This window comes from Castor canadensis, chromosome X (genome assembly GCF_047511655.1).
Source record: "Castor canadensis chromosome X, mCasCan1.hap1v2, whole genome shotgun sequence".
NCBI lineage: Eukaryota > Metazoa > Chordata > Mammalia > Rodentia > Castoridae > Castor > Castor canadensis.
This window is the reverse complement of record NC_133405.1, coordinates 105,194,327-105,208,920: the sequence shown is the minus strand read 5'-3', so window position 1 is coordinate 105,208,920 and position 14,594 is coordinate 105,194,327. Positions and strand designations below refer to the sequence as shown.

At 43.9% G+C, this 14,594-nt stretch overlaps 1 long non-coding RNA gene across 1 annotated transcript in view; it reads right to left on the bottom strand.

Moving 5' to 3' along the window:
- Positions 1 to 3,021: 3,021 nt before the first annotated feature.
- LOC141419850 (uncharacterized) overlaps positions 3,022 to 14,594 on the bottom strand; it is a 23,989-nt gene continuing 12,416 nt past the window's right edge. The window contains exon 3 of the long non-coding RNA XR_012444556.1: positions 3,022 to 3,447. This is a non-coding gene — a long non-coding RNA (uncharacterized lncRNA). The remainder of the gene's footprint in view (positions 3,448 to 14,594) is intronic.

The window sequence follows — 14,594 nt, the reverse complement described above, 5'->3', positions numbered from 1 at the left end:
GAAAATACCAAATGCTGACAAGGATATGGAGTAAGTGGAACTCTCATAGCCACACTGGAAAATGGTTTGGCATTTCCTTATAAATTCAAACAGAGAATTATTACATGAATTGACCATTTTAACTGAGATATCTACCCAAGAGAAATAAAACCAAATGACCACATAAAGACTTATATACAAAAACTTAAAAAAAAAAAAAAAAGGAACTAGAACAAACACCCATCAACGGATGGATGGATAAACAAATTGTGGTACATCCACAATTTGTAGCCCCCCCCTCAAAAAAAAGCATGAATTATTGCCACATGTAATGACATGAATAAATCTAAAAAAACACATGGAGTAAAAAAAAAAAGGCAAGACACAAAAGTATGTAGTCATCCAGGCATGGTGGTACACACCTATAATACCAGCTACTTGGAAGTTTGAGGCAGGAGGATTCCAAGTTCAAGGCCAACCTGGACAACTTAGTGAGACCCTGTCTGAAAATTTAAAAAGAAGAAGAAAAAAGAAAAGGCTGGGGATGTAGCTCAGTGGTAGAGCACTTTGCTTAGCATGCAAATGGCCCTTGGTTAATCCCCAGTCACCTCTCCCCCACCCAGAAGTTTAAAAAGTATATAGTAATTTTTTGGTATTCATGGGAAATTGGCCCACAAACTCCAAGGACACTAAACTCCCTTAAGTCCCTTATATAAATGGCATATAGTGTTTGCACAGAATCTGTGCACATCCTCCCTATATTTTAAATCATCTCCAGATTACTTGGAATACCTAATGCGATGTAAATAGTATGCAAATAGCTGTTATACTGCTTTGTTTTTTTTCCCTGTTGCTGGGGATGGAACTCAGGGCCTATGCATGCAAAGAAAGTGCTCTACTACTGAGCTACTTCTCAGCCCTCATTATACTGGATTGTCTAGGGAATAATAACAATGCCTATGCATGTTTGGTCTAGACACAGCTCTTTTTTTAAATATATGTTGTATCTGATGGTGGTTGAATCTACCAATTTGGAACCCAAAGATACAGTGTACTGTATGATTTGATTTACATGAAACTGTAGAAAAAAAACAAATCTAATTTCGAGGGCAGAAAGCAGATCTCTGTGGTTGCCTGAGGATGGGGTAAGGAAAAGGGATGGTCTGGGAAGGGGCAGGATGGAACTTTCTAGGGCCATAAAAATATTCTATGCCTTGATTGTGGTAGTGGTTACATTTATGTATACATTTGTCAAAACTGTTCCTTTCAGTTGAGGTGCTGCTTGCCTGCAATCCAGCTACTGAGGAGGTAGAGGCAGGAGGATCAAAAGTTTGAGGTCAGCCTGGGCAAAGTTAGGGAGACCCTGTTTCAAAGAAATACAAACAAAATGGGGGCACAACTCAAGGCAGAGTTCTTGCCTAATATGTGTGAGGCCCTGGGTTCAAATTCCAGTTATCACAAAAAAAAAAAAAAAAAAAAACTCCGATCCTCAGTCTGGTGTGCTGGTGCCACCTGTAATCCCAGCTACTTGGGAGGCTGAAGCAGGAGGATCACTTGAGCCCAGGAGCTCCAGACCAGCTGGGTAACATAGTAAGACTCCACTTCAAAAAAAGCAAACAAACCAGGTGCCAGTGGCTCACACCGGTAATCCTAGCTACTTGGGAGGCTGAGATCAGGAGTATTGAGGGTCAAGGCCAGCCTGGGCAAATAGTTCATGAGACCCCCCACCTCCAAAATAACCAGAGCAAGATGACCTGGAGATGTGCCTCAAGCGGTAAAATGTTTTGCAAGTGTGAAGTCCTGAGTTCAAATCCCAGTCCCACCAAAAAAAAAATAAATAAATAAATACAAACGCCCAGGAGCCGAGCCATTGGGAACTTACCCATGGTTTGGGGCAAGGGGAGGAGAGGGGCTGTGCTAAGGACATGGTTTTGCTTCACGTTTTCCAAGGACAGGAGATATGGATCACATTTACAGCCTATGAGGACAAAGTCTGATGGACAGAAAGCGTAAGAAAGATTAGGGAATCCAAAAAGGTCTCAGAGATGGGGGGACCAGTGTGATGGGTTCAAAGGCACAGGTGTTGGGTCAGACTTGGAAGGCACATGACCAGTCAGCCCATCTGGTTCCGGAAGGACCTATGTTTAGTTTGGAGACATACACCAGCTGAGAGACCTGAGAGGCAAAAGTCAGGCCAGCTCACCAGGCCTGGGCAGAGGAGGAGGCCCCAATTAACGGCTCTGTAGGAGCCTGGCGAGGGAGAACCATAAAGCTTTGAACGGCTGTTAGGAGGAGCAGGGAGCTGTCTGGGTCCCGGCCAAGGATTGTCAGGCCTAAAGCTGAGCTCATTAATCAGTAATGAAGCCAGTTGGTGTGTTTATGGATCTTACCCTAGCAACCTGGGAGCAAGGCAGAGGAACAAACATTTCAGATACCAGGTCCCTCCAAGCTCCTTATACCTCTCTGGCTTCTCCACCAGGCTGATTGTCTAGATGGGCCTATGTCCAGTGGGATGGGCGAGGCCACTGTGCCCTCCAGCCAGGTGCCCATGTCTCAGGGCCCTTGCCTGTGTGTGTCTTAGCTGATGTCCCCTTCGCCACCTCAGACTGCTGGTTCAGGCTGCAACTGCGTGTGCGTGTGGTGGTTGGAAGTGGGGTGGGGGCCAGGTGACTGCCAGTCCCAAGTTTCCTTTGCTCACCTGGGGGACAAGCACCAGAGGTTCCTGGGAGTCAGCTTCTCCAGAGCCCTAACCTTCCCACCGTTCCCCCTCCCGTCACCCCTAGGGATTTCAAGGAAAGCAGATACCCCCCCTTCAAGGAAGGAAAACCCTCCCAGGAGGTGACAGCCAGAGCCCAAGCACTTTTCACGCTAATCCATCACAAGACATCCTCCTCTGCTTGGGTTTTTCCATCTCTAATTATCTTGTGATTACAAGATTACATGCTTATTATCAGACTTTCAAATAATGTGGAAATGTACATTATAGAATATTCTCTGTGCTTCCACCATTTAGAAATGACCACTCTGTTTATTCATCAGGATTTATACATTTTTTATTATATATAAGAATGTCAGCTTCTGTGCCACCTGGCTAGAGCCCACCACTCTCTCTTTTGTGGTACCTACTCTTCCCTTTTCTTTCAGTAAAGCTTTGCTATTGTTTTGAAAAAAAAAGGTGTGGTGGGGGGAGAGGCTGGCAGAGTGGCTCAAGTGGTTGAGCACCTGCCTAGCAAGTGTGAGGTTATGAGTTCAAATCCCAGTACCACCAAAAAGAATGCCATAGTTGGAAGCCAGTGGCTCATACAGGTAATCCTAGCTACTTGGGAGGATGAAACGAGGAGAATTGCAGTTTGAGGCCAACCCGGGGAACAGTTCACAAGACGCCATCTCCAAAATAACCAAAGCAAAATGGACTGGAGGAGTAGTTCAAGTGCTGCAGTGTCTTCTTTGCAAGCGTGACACCCAGTCCTGCCAAAAAAAAAAAAAAAGGTTGCTTTGAATTTCTTATTTTCTTATTGTGGTAAAATATACATTAACATTTTTAAATTTCATGAAATATTATTTTATAAAATATTATACATTTGGTTTTCACATAAAATGTGTCAATTTTAGCTATTTTTAACTGTTCAGTTCAGCAGTATTAAGGACATTCACATTGTTGTGCCACCATCACCACCATCTTTCTCTAGAACTTTCTCACTCTCCATTCCTTTCTCTCCCTGGCTACCACCATTCTCCTGTGTCTCTGTAAATCTGATTCCTCTGCTACCTCATTGAAATGGAATCACGTAGTAGTTGTCCTTTTGCATCTGACTTTTCACTTAATGGAATGTCTTTAGGGTTTATCCATGCCATAGCACATTCTGGAGCTTCCTTCCTTTTTAAGACTGAGTGATGTTCCAGTGCACAGCTCATTTTGTGTAGCCATCCAGCCATCACTGGGCACATGGGTTATCCCCATGAGAACTGGTTTTTCTGCTTCTTTTTTGAAGTGCTGGGGATCAAACTCAGGGCCTTGTGCATGCCAGGTAAGCATGCTGTACTGCTGAGTAATCTATTTTTATATATAAGAATAGATTTGGGGGCTGGGGGTGTACTCAGAGTAGTAGAGTATGTGATTAGTATGTGTTAAGTCCTGGAGTTGATCTCCAGCACTACAATCAATCAATCAATCAATCAATTGCTGTGGACTGAACTCAGGGCCATTTATTTATCAATAAATGGATAATATGCATATTTGGGACTGGCACTCCCCGTCGTGACTAGGAAGTCATCCTGCAGGACTTGGTACAGGACTGGAGAGGAGTTCCCATGGAGAAACAGCGTGCTGGAAAATCACGTATGATCACTGTAACTTTATGCCAGAAGTGTGGAAAATCAGATGAAAGAGAAATCCTTCTTCATGTAAAACAACATCAGTAAAAAAATGGAATTTTTTTTTTTCATTTTTCTTTTATTATTCATATGTGCATACAAGGCTTGGTTTATTTCTCCCCCCTGCCCCCACCCCCTCCCTTACCACCCACTCCACCCCCTCCCGCTCCCCCCCTCAATACCCAGCAGAAACTATTTTGCCCTTATCTCTAATTTTGTTGTAGAGAGAGTATAAGCAATAATAGGAAGGAACAAGGGGTTTTGCTGGTTGAGATAAGGATAGCTATACAGGGCATTGACTCACATTGATTTCCTGTGCGTGGGTGTTACCTTCTAGGTTAATTCTTTTTAATCTAACCTTTTCTCTAGTTCCTGGAAAAAAATGGAATATTGAGCCAGGTACAGTGGCTCGCACCTGTAATCCTAGCTACTTGGGAGGATTGTGGTTTGAGGCCAGTCGGGGTTAAAAGGTCATGAGACCCCATCTCAATTAATAGGTGAGCATGGTGGTATATGCCTGTCATCCTAGCTACAAGGGAAGAGTAAATAGGAGGACTGAGGTCCAGGTTGGCTGATGCATAAACACAAAACCCTATGTTAAAAGTAATCAAAGTGAGCTGGGCGCCTCTAATCCTAGCTACTCAGGAGGCAGAGATCAGGAGGATCGTGGTTCAAAGCCAGCCCTAGGAGTATAGTTCATGAGACCCTGTCTTGAAAATACCCAACACAAAACAGGCCTGGCAGAGTGGCCCAAGTGATAGAGCACCTGCCTAGCAAGTCTGAGGCCCTGAGTTCAAATCCAAGCACCACCAAAAAAATAAAATAATAAAGCGAGAAGGGCTGGGGACATGGCTCAAGCGGTAGACTACTTGCCTAGCAAGTGCAAAGACCTGAGTTCAAGCCCCAGTACTACCAAACCAAACCAAACAAAACAAAAAAAAGAGTGAAGATTAGGGACAATGGTAGCCAAGGACTCCAGTGCTGCCAAAAACAACAAAAAAAAAGAAGAAAATATCCAACAGACATACCCCAAAGAAGGACTAGCAGAATGGCTCAAGTGGTAGAGCACCTGCCTAGCAAGTGTGAGGCTGAGTTCAAACCCCAGTGCCACCAAAATGACAACAACAAAAAGAGTGAAGGTTAGGGACAAGGGTAGCCAAGGGTCAGGGTGAGGTTTAGCAGGCCACACAGAAGGTCCTGAGCTAGCACTAAGAATGCAACTGGGAACTGGACATAATGAAGACACTAATTTTTTGTCTGCTTTAAAATCCATTCAGTGGAGATTTTATGTGTCAACTTGGCTACTGTGCCACAGAGTGCTCAGGTATTTGGCCAAATTTATTCTGGGTGTTTCTGTGAAGGTTTTTTTGGATGAGATTAGCATTTTTATGTGCGTGTGTGTGCGTGTGAGACTAGGGTTTGCAAGCTTAGTGCTTGCAAAGCAGGTGCTCTATGGTTTGAGTCACATATCTAGCTCGGATGAGATTAACATTGTTCTTCTTAATATGGGTAGACTTCATCTAATCAATTGAAGATTTGAATAGAAAAAGGCTGATATTCTCCAATTAAGAGGTAATTCCTTCTACCTGTCTGAGCTGAGCTGGGGGCAGGTGTTTTGGAGGTTCCCCGCCCCCCCCCCCCCCCCCGTTTTCAAACTCAAACGTTGGCTCTTCCTGGGTCTCTAGCCTGCTGTCATTTGGACTGCACATGCACCGTTTGCTCTTCTGGGGCTCAGGCCTTTGTACCTGGACTGGAACTATGTCACTGACTCTCCTGGTCCTTAGCTTAAAGACCCAGCCTCCATACTCACGTGAGCCAATTCATGCACACACTCACATCCTACTAGTTCCGTTTCTCTGGAAAACCCTGACTAATACACTGGATAAATAAATCCCATTCATAGATACACATGCCAGTAGGCACCATGACTTTTCTGCTCAGCTTTAGATAAGAGATTTTTTTTTTTTTTTGTGGCACTGGGGATGGAACCTAGGGCATCACACATACAGGCCCTGACCTAAGAAGACAGTCATATAGGCCCCCAAAGTCACAAACACAACCTCTGCTATAATTAGATAAACGTTCCCCTTCTTGGCTCAGGCCTGCTTGGTTTTTTTGGTTTTTGGTTTTTGGTTTTTTGCAGTACTGGGTATGATCTCAGGGCCTCACACGTGCTAGGCAGGCACTCTACCACTTGAGCCCCTCTACCAGCCCTCCTTCTGTTTGGAATCCTCTAGCAGGTAGTGGGCATGTCTGTTTCTCCTCCTTGTACTTACTCCCTGCTCCCCAAGCTTCTGAGGGAGACGGTGGCTGAAGGAAGTATGGTCAGGGAAAGGCCTCTCTTTACATGGCTCTCTCTCTGGCTCTGGCAGGTTTCTGAAGCTCAATTTCTACCCCTATCATAGGCTCTTCAGAGATTCCCACCACTGGGGTCCTCTCCCAAGGTTTTTAGTGTCTGTAACATGATTTTCGGTTCTCCTGCCATCCTGGTCTCCTCCTCTTGGGCCTGTTCTGACCTGGGTTGCTAAATTCAGTTTTAAAATATGCCCACTCCCTGCCTGCTGCTAGTGATACGAACGAGGTGCAAACAGTAGCTGATTACCTCTGCTGAAATACTATGCAGCTGTAATGCCGTGCTCCTTTCAGCAGCAGCGCCATCGGGCCACTTAGCAGCTCCCCAGTGCCATCTAATGCCGGCTAGCCATTTCCACTGGCAAGCCCAGGATGGCTCATTCTGTACTCTCATGGAGTGCTACCTCATGTATTTGTGGTTTCGGCGAGTGCAGTCATCTAAACAGTGTCCTGGGCTAGCCACCCCAGACACTTTCTTTTCTTTCTTTTTCTTTTTTTGGCAGCACTGGGGTTTGAACTTCAGGTTTCACACTTGCTAGGCAGGCACTCTACCACTTGAGCCACTCTGCCAGTCCTGTTTTGTGTTGGGTATTTTCCATATAGGGTCTGGAGAACTATTTCCCAGGTCTGGCCTTGAACTTTGATCCTCCTGATCTCTGCCTCCCAACTACCTAGGATTACAGGTGTGAGCCCCTCAGACACATTTTTTTTGTTTGTTTGTTTGTTCGTTTGTTTTGCAGTACTGAGGCTTGAGCTCAGGGCCTCCAGCCCTTTTTGTGATGGGTATTTTCCAGATAGGGTCTTGAGAACTATTTGCTTGGGCTAGCTTCAAACCGCAATCCTTCTGATCTCTACCTCCTGAGTAGCTGGGATTACAGGTGTGAGCCACCAGTGCCCAGCACCCTCAGATACTTTATTAAGGACTTTGGTTCCACTACTCTCTCCAGAGCCCCTGTGTCCTACAGCTCAAATATCTCTCCACGCCCACTGCCCCCATTCTTGGCCCATCATACCAACAACCTCCTATCTGGCACCCCTGAGACCTTCCACCCTTCTCCAAGTCATCTTGGATCTCATCACTTTTTTTCTGTTGTTCCCCAGTGCTAGGGATGGAACCCAGAGCCTTGCCCATGCTAGGCAAGCTCTGCCACTGAGCCACTTCCCCAGCCCAAACCTCTTCACTTTTCAGTTTAGAAATTTTGGTAGCCATTCCTTTGGCTATATGATCAGCTAGCTTTCAATTCATGAGCAAGACCCACAAGTCTTCACCAGTGGGCCCTAGCAGCCTCCTCCAGGCTCAGCCCTTGCAGGATTATGGTTTAAAGCTCTATGTCCTTCATTTCTACCACCAAGTTCCTGAACACTCCGACAAGACCTGGTAACTGTGCTTTTGCTGTCCCCAGTCATTACTTGCTGCTGTCATTGAATCACTTCACTTCTACATCGAGTCAGGTTTCTCAGTGGTGACTGCCTGCTATTAATTTTCAAAGTCTCAAGGGTCATGCTGGCTGCATCCAAATAATAGCCATCTGAGTATACACACCCCAGTTCCCTGGGGACGTCAGGTGGCCAGGGCTCATCAGGAAGTTACAGAAGTGGCCTGCATGCTCTGCTCTTAGTACCCTGGCTTTGACGACACCATTCCAGAACACTGTGATCTTCTTCCACCCATGCCTCTCTGTTGGTAGTGTTGTTCTGAGAGACTAAACTGGGGCATGTTCAAAGTACCTGCTTGGGTCCATAGGCCTCCTGGGAACAGCCCTCACCTGTTCTTGGAGTGGCCCAAGAGCTAGAGTGTAAGGTTGGGGACCTCGTGGCCACTGGAGCACATACTAAGAGCTGATCGAATCCATGCAGGAGAAGCCACCCAGACTGTGGATAAAGACTGCCTACCTCAGGACCTATGAAGCCAGAGGTGTTGAATCCCCAGAAAGTGGGTAAACTGGGTGATGTGTATTTCTACTTCTGGGGAAAAAAATTCACAATTCTCATCACATTCTCAAAGCAGTCTATGACACAAATGAGGTTCAGAAAAGAACAAAGGAACCCTACAGAACCATTATTTTGTTAGAGTATGTTTCTTCCTGAGTATAAAAGCAAATCATGTTTACTGTACTGATGACAAAAATCAGCCCTGATTCCACCATCCAGAGATAGCCATGTCAGTCCTTTTCCTGTGCAACCACCAACATTCTCTATCCCTCTAAACCTGGAGCAAAGATCCTTTGTGATGCCTCCTTCTACTTAAGACACCACAGACATTCTCCCAGGTCATTCAATATCCTTCTTCGACCTTAATGACTTCACAATATTAGATCATTTGAGTGCTGTATTAATTTTCCATTGCTTTCTGGTTTGTTGGTTTGCTTGTTTGAAGTCGGAATCTCATTATACAGCCCAGGCTAGCCACAAACTTGCTATGTAGCCGAGGTTGGCCTTGAATTCAAAACTTCAGCCTCTAAAGTGCTGGGATTACAGGCATGTGCTGCCACTTGTGGCTTTTTTGTCTATTATAAATAATAGACATCCTCTATTATGTTTGGGAACAAACATCCTCTTAAATACACTTGTTATATTTATTTATTTTTGCCATACTGGGAGAAAACCCCAGTTCCACCAAGAAAAAATTTTACATTGCTGTATATTCAAAGATTTGTTTTTATTAATATGCAATAAAGGCTTATAAAGTTTTTTGGGGGGGCTGGCAGTCCTGGGGTGTGAAGTCAGGGCCTTGTACTTGTACTCTGAGCAACACCTTCAGCCCTTTTTACTTTATTTTTTTGGATAGGGTGTTGCTTTTTTTGCCCAGGCATGCCTCAAAATATGAACCTCTTACCTATTAGCCTCCAGAGGAGCTAGGATTACAAGCTTACACCACCATCCACCATGCCTGGCTCATTTGTTAAGGGGTCTCACTTTTTTCCCAGGCTGTCCTCCTGATCTTTGCCTCTGAGTACCTGGGATTACAGGCGTGGACTACCACCTGTTTTATTATTTAACTGATAAATACAGTTAACTATGGAATTTATTCACTGTCTCTAGTGAATATCCTTTATATAATTACTTATTGGAGAGTTATGTGTGCACTATTTAAATTGCACTGTTTTAAAAGAAATTGTAGCAAAGCAACAAAAAGCCAAGTGACTCCATAATCAGATTATAGTAACCATTTAGTTGAGCAGTCTTAACTGAATCGAAGCCCAAGGAGCACATTTGCAGCTTGAATTGAAGGCACCTATTACCATACTACAGCTGGCATACTACAGCTTCATAGTAGGCCATTATTTTCCCTTTCATTTTTGGCTCTCTGGAAACTTGCATACTTAAGTTTGTACATGATTTTGTGCTTTGCTAAATTTTTTAATGGGATATTTTGACTCTAAATATGATAAAAGAACTTACCATCTGTAAGAGGAACAAAAAAGGGATGGGGTATGGCTCAGTGGTAGAGAACTTACCTGGCATGTATGAGGCCCTGGGTTCCATCCTCAGCAAAAAAAAAAAAAAAAAAAAAAAAAAAAAAAATGAGGAAGAGGAGGACAAGGAGGAGGAGAATGAAGAGGAGAAGAGGTAGAAGAGGAAGAGGAAGGAGAAAATAACCCTGAGGTGATTCCTTTTGGAAAGTTAATAATAACTTGTGTTGCAAATCCACAGTTTTGCCAGCTGGAGTGCTGGAGGTCACTTATTCAGTTAATTAACTCACCTAACATTGCTACCTCAGATAAGGTGCCTAACATTATGCTAGGAGCAGAGCAGTGGGAGGGATTTTGCTTTTTGTCTGTCGTCTCAGGTCCTCTGGGCTTTATTAAGGAGTGTGGCAGAGTCCCTGGCAGTCATGCCCCTGTGATGCTGGGGTTGTGGACAGGTTAATGGGCATCACAAGTTAGGCCTACTACTCTCCTTTCCTGTTGGGGGCACAGCTGCCATCACAACTGTCTCCACTGTCCATTCTGCCTTTGGGTACAAACTGCTGAAAGGGCACAGCTGAGGGAAAGCAGATATAGGTGGACAATGACCCCAGAGGTCACCAGGTCAGACAGCAGTGCCCCTAAACTGGCCAGCAATGTTAACCAACCATATCTGTCTAAGTGGAAAATTGGTCCTGCAGGGAAATTCCTGCTCCTGTCTGGTTTACAGTTAGGCTAAAGTTTTCAACTGATGAGGACACATGGCTGAAGGATAAACCACTCACTCCTGAACCCACACAGAACAGTCTTTGAATTCCCACATCAACTTTGCTTTTCAATATTTTTATGTCACTTAACAAAATCCAAGTTCATGATATAACTGAATGGAAAGAAGCAAATGAGCAGGCAGGAGTCAAAAACAAATGGGGCATGTCCATAAAATGTCATTTTGAAGTTTGTGGTTTGGAGCTTGGACTGCTTTTTCTTGGAAAAAACAGAACAATGTTTAAATGGGTGTTGGGTTGCTAAGCCAGACCTCAAAATTCTATGTAATTTGTAACATGGCTAAATACCTATCTCTCTTATCATGGAAAATTAGAAGGGAACAAAATGTTACTTTGCAATAATTTTAAAAACCAAAAAACAATTTCAGGACAGGAAATAAGTCAGGTTTTATTTATGTTAACCAGTAGTGCTTAAAGAAACCAGACTTAATGGAAGGGAACTCCACTTTGGGGAAGATTTTGTGTTTTGCTTTTTTTTTAAGAGACAGGGTCTTGCTATGTAGGCCAGACTGGCCTCAAATTAGTTATCCTTCTGCCTCAGCCTCCCCTCAAAATGCTGGAATTACAGACCTGAACCACCACACAAGCTTGGGAAGATTTTGATGGGTACTTCTGGAAACTCTCAAAGTTAGAGCTTGAAGTTGCTGATTTTTTTTTTGTCTCATTTTACTTCACAATTTATGGTCTTGCTTTTTAAGGACAACCATTGCACTAAAGTCACTCTGGTTTAATGCCAGCCATGACTAGGGGGAGGGATTTGGCTCATAGATGGAATTGAAAGATTTTACTGAAAATACCTAAGTGTTGGTTGGAAAGAAGCTCTAGCGGATGCAGTTAAAGTGAAAGAAAATTTAGGTACAATTTACTGTGCCCATGTGGTGAAAGATGGAGATGAGGAGAGAGAGTGATGAAGGCAAAGAAGGCTTGAAGGCCAGCACCCTGGTTCTGTCAGGGCCTGCAAACTTGGGCACTATACCTAGAGTGCTGGGAAAAGGAAGGAAGGTACTGTGTACATCCAGCCATTTGCATTAGAGGCCTGTTTTATATACCCAGTGTTTGAAACTCAGGGCATGCCTACTATACCAGACTGTAGGAGCTTATCTCCAAAGATGGCTATCCTGCAATGGACTGGTATTCATGCCCTTGGATGCTGGCTGACCCTGGGACTTGCTTTTTGGCTCATAGAATTCCTCAGAATGATACTGCATGACTTCCAGGGCTAGGTCCTAAGAAGTCTTGTGGCTACTACTTGGATCTCCTGAGACATGAGTTCTAGGGGAAACCAGCCACTATGCTGGCTGAGGGTAATTCAATTTTCTGAGGCTGCCATATCATAAAGAAGCCTACAGCTGTTTTCCAGCCAATGCAACCATGGTAACAGGCACTGAGGGAAGACTCATATTAAGCCCAGCCTTACTCATCAGATGACTGCAATCCAATTCAGAAGCCCAGCAGAGTCTGTTATCATCCCCACAAACTGTGAAGAATAGTAAATAAACTGTTATTTTAAGCCACTAAGTTTTGGGGTGTTTTTTACAAAGCAATAGAAAACTAGAACCCAAATTAAGCCACAGACTTGCTTTCCTACATAACAAATCAACATTTTGGTTCCAAACAACCATCTACTCTCATGTGGATGTGTTGACCCATCTCAACCTGCTTAGGATGAGGGACCACTGAGCATCTCCAAGCAAGCTCAGCTTTTAGAACTCAATTAGTTTCTCCTTAAATTTCACTCCCAGGTCCTTTGCTAGAGAATATGACTAAGGAAAAGAAATAGGTGATAACAACCATAACAACCATGAACTCTTAGATGAGGTTCATCCTGTACAGTAACCAAGGTAACACTAGCTACTTGTAGCATTCTAGTGGGGCAGTCTTGGTGGAATCCCAGAAGTAACTCTAGGCCAAAGTTCCCTAGTTGACTGGAAAAATGTTTCTTGTCCCTACAGCATTACTGTTATTGGTTAAAATTTCTTAACTTGTTTTTCTATAATCTCTCTCCAAGAACAGGGTAATTCTGGATGCCTAGAGCAGTGCAAGTGTTTTCTCAGAGACTAGCTTAAGGAAATGGATAAAGAAAAACCTTCCAAAGCTGAATGTGGTGGTTCACATCCATAATGCCAACACTCAGGAGCATGAGGAAGGAGGATCATGAGTTCAAAGCCAGTCTAGGCTGCACAGTAAGTTGGAGGCCAGCCTGGACTAAATAGTAAGACCTTGTCTCAAAAAAAAAAAACCACACAAAAAGAGTAGAGAGGAGGAAAAGAGAACAAAGGGGAGGGAAAGGAGGAAAGGAAGGAAGGAAGGAAGGCAGGAAGGAAGGAAAGAAAGAAAGAAGGCAAGCAGGCATTCAGGTACCTTGCCTGATTCCCTGAGCTATGGAAATGATTGTAACAGAGCGGTCCTTTTCTTGGTGAGTTTTCAGTGGATTGGTTTCGTTTCTTATGACATGACTGATAGACTCATAGCTGAACAAATCATACGGAGTCAGTCAGGATAACACAGTCACAGAACTGACTGAGACATTTGAGACTTTTTTTTTTTTTGGCAGTACTCAAGTTTGAACTCAGGACCTACACCTTGAGCCACTCCACCAGCCCTTTTTTGTGATAGGTTTTTCGAGATAGGGTCTCATGAACTATTTGCCTGGGCTGGCTTCAAACCAAAATCTTCCTGACCTCTGTCTCCTGGGTAACTAGGATTAGGCGTGAGTCACTGGTGCCCGGCTGACTGGAACATTTTTTTTTTTTTTTTGGTGGTACTGGGGTTTGAACTCAGGGCCTCTACCACTTCAGCCACTCTGCCAGCCCAAGTTTCACTAATTGTTGTCTCTCAGAGAATGATGCATGTGATTATGTTAGAGAAGTTAATATGACACAAGAATTTGTTCAGGGGCCAGCACTCCCTGCGAGGTTGTTAACAGTTTTTATCCTCCACCTACCTGGAGTGCTGTCAGTACACAGCCAGTATTTTAAAATGTTTGCCTGATGAATGAATCTATGACTTGGAAGTCCTGAAACTGAGTAGCTTGGAGTCAGGTAACCCACAGGGAGTCTATAAATAGTAAGACTGAAAAGAGCTCCATTCATGCTGTAATTGAGTTACACCCTAGCTAACTAGATAGGGTGTCTGTCTAGCCTAGAAACAGGCAAAAATATAGGATGCCATTGAGGACATCTTCAGAAAAACAAACAATGATAGTTCATGCATTTTCAGATGTTATGGACACCCTGGATAGAATATTAACATCAAATATTCCTGATTTTTTTTTTTTTTGGTAGTACTAGGGTTTGAACTCAGGGCCTCATACTTGCTAGGCAGGCGCTCTACCACTTGAGCCACTCTGCCAACCCTTTTTTTTTTGTTTTTTTGTTTTTTGTTTTTTTTTCGAGTAAAGCAGGAGAGTTTATTGAGATAGAAAAGTGTAAAGTGGGAGAGTAGAGCTCCCAGAGTTGGGGGAAGGAGGGTTCCAAGAGAAGGTGTCCCTGTATTGGTATTTTTGAGATAGGGTCTCAAGAACTATTTGCCCAGGCTGGCTTACAATCTTGATCCTCCTTATCTGCCTCTCAAGTAGCTAGGATCTTTTATCAGTTTGGTCTCAGAGGATAAAACAAATCTTTTACAGGGGTGGTGGTGCATACTTTTAATCCTAGCAGTCAGGAGCCTGGGGCAGGAGGATCATGAGTTCTAGACC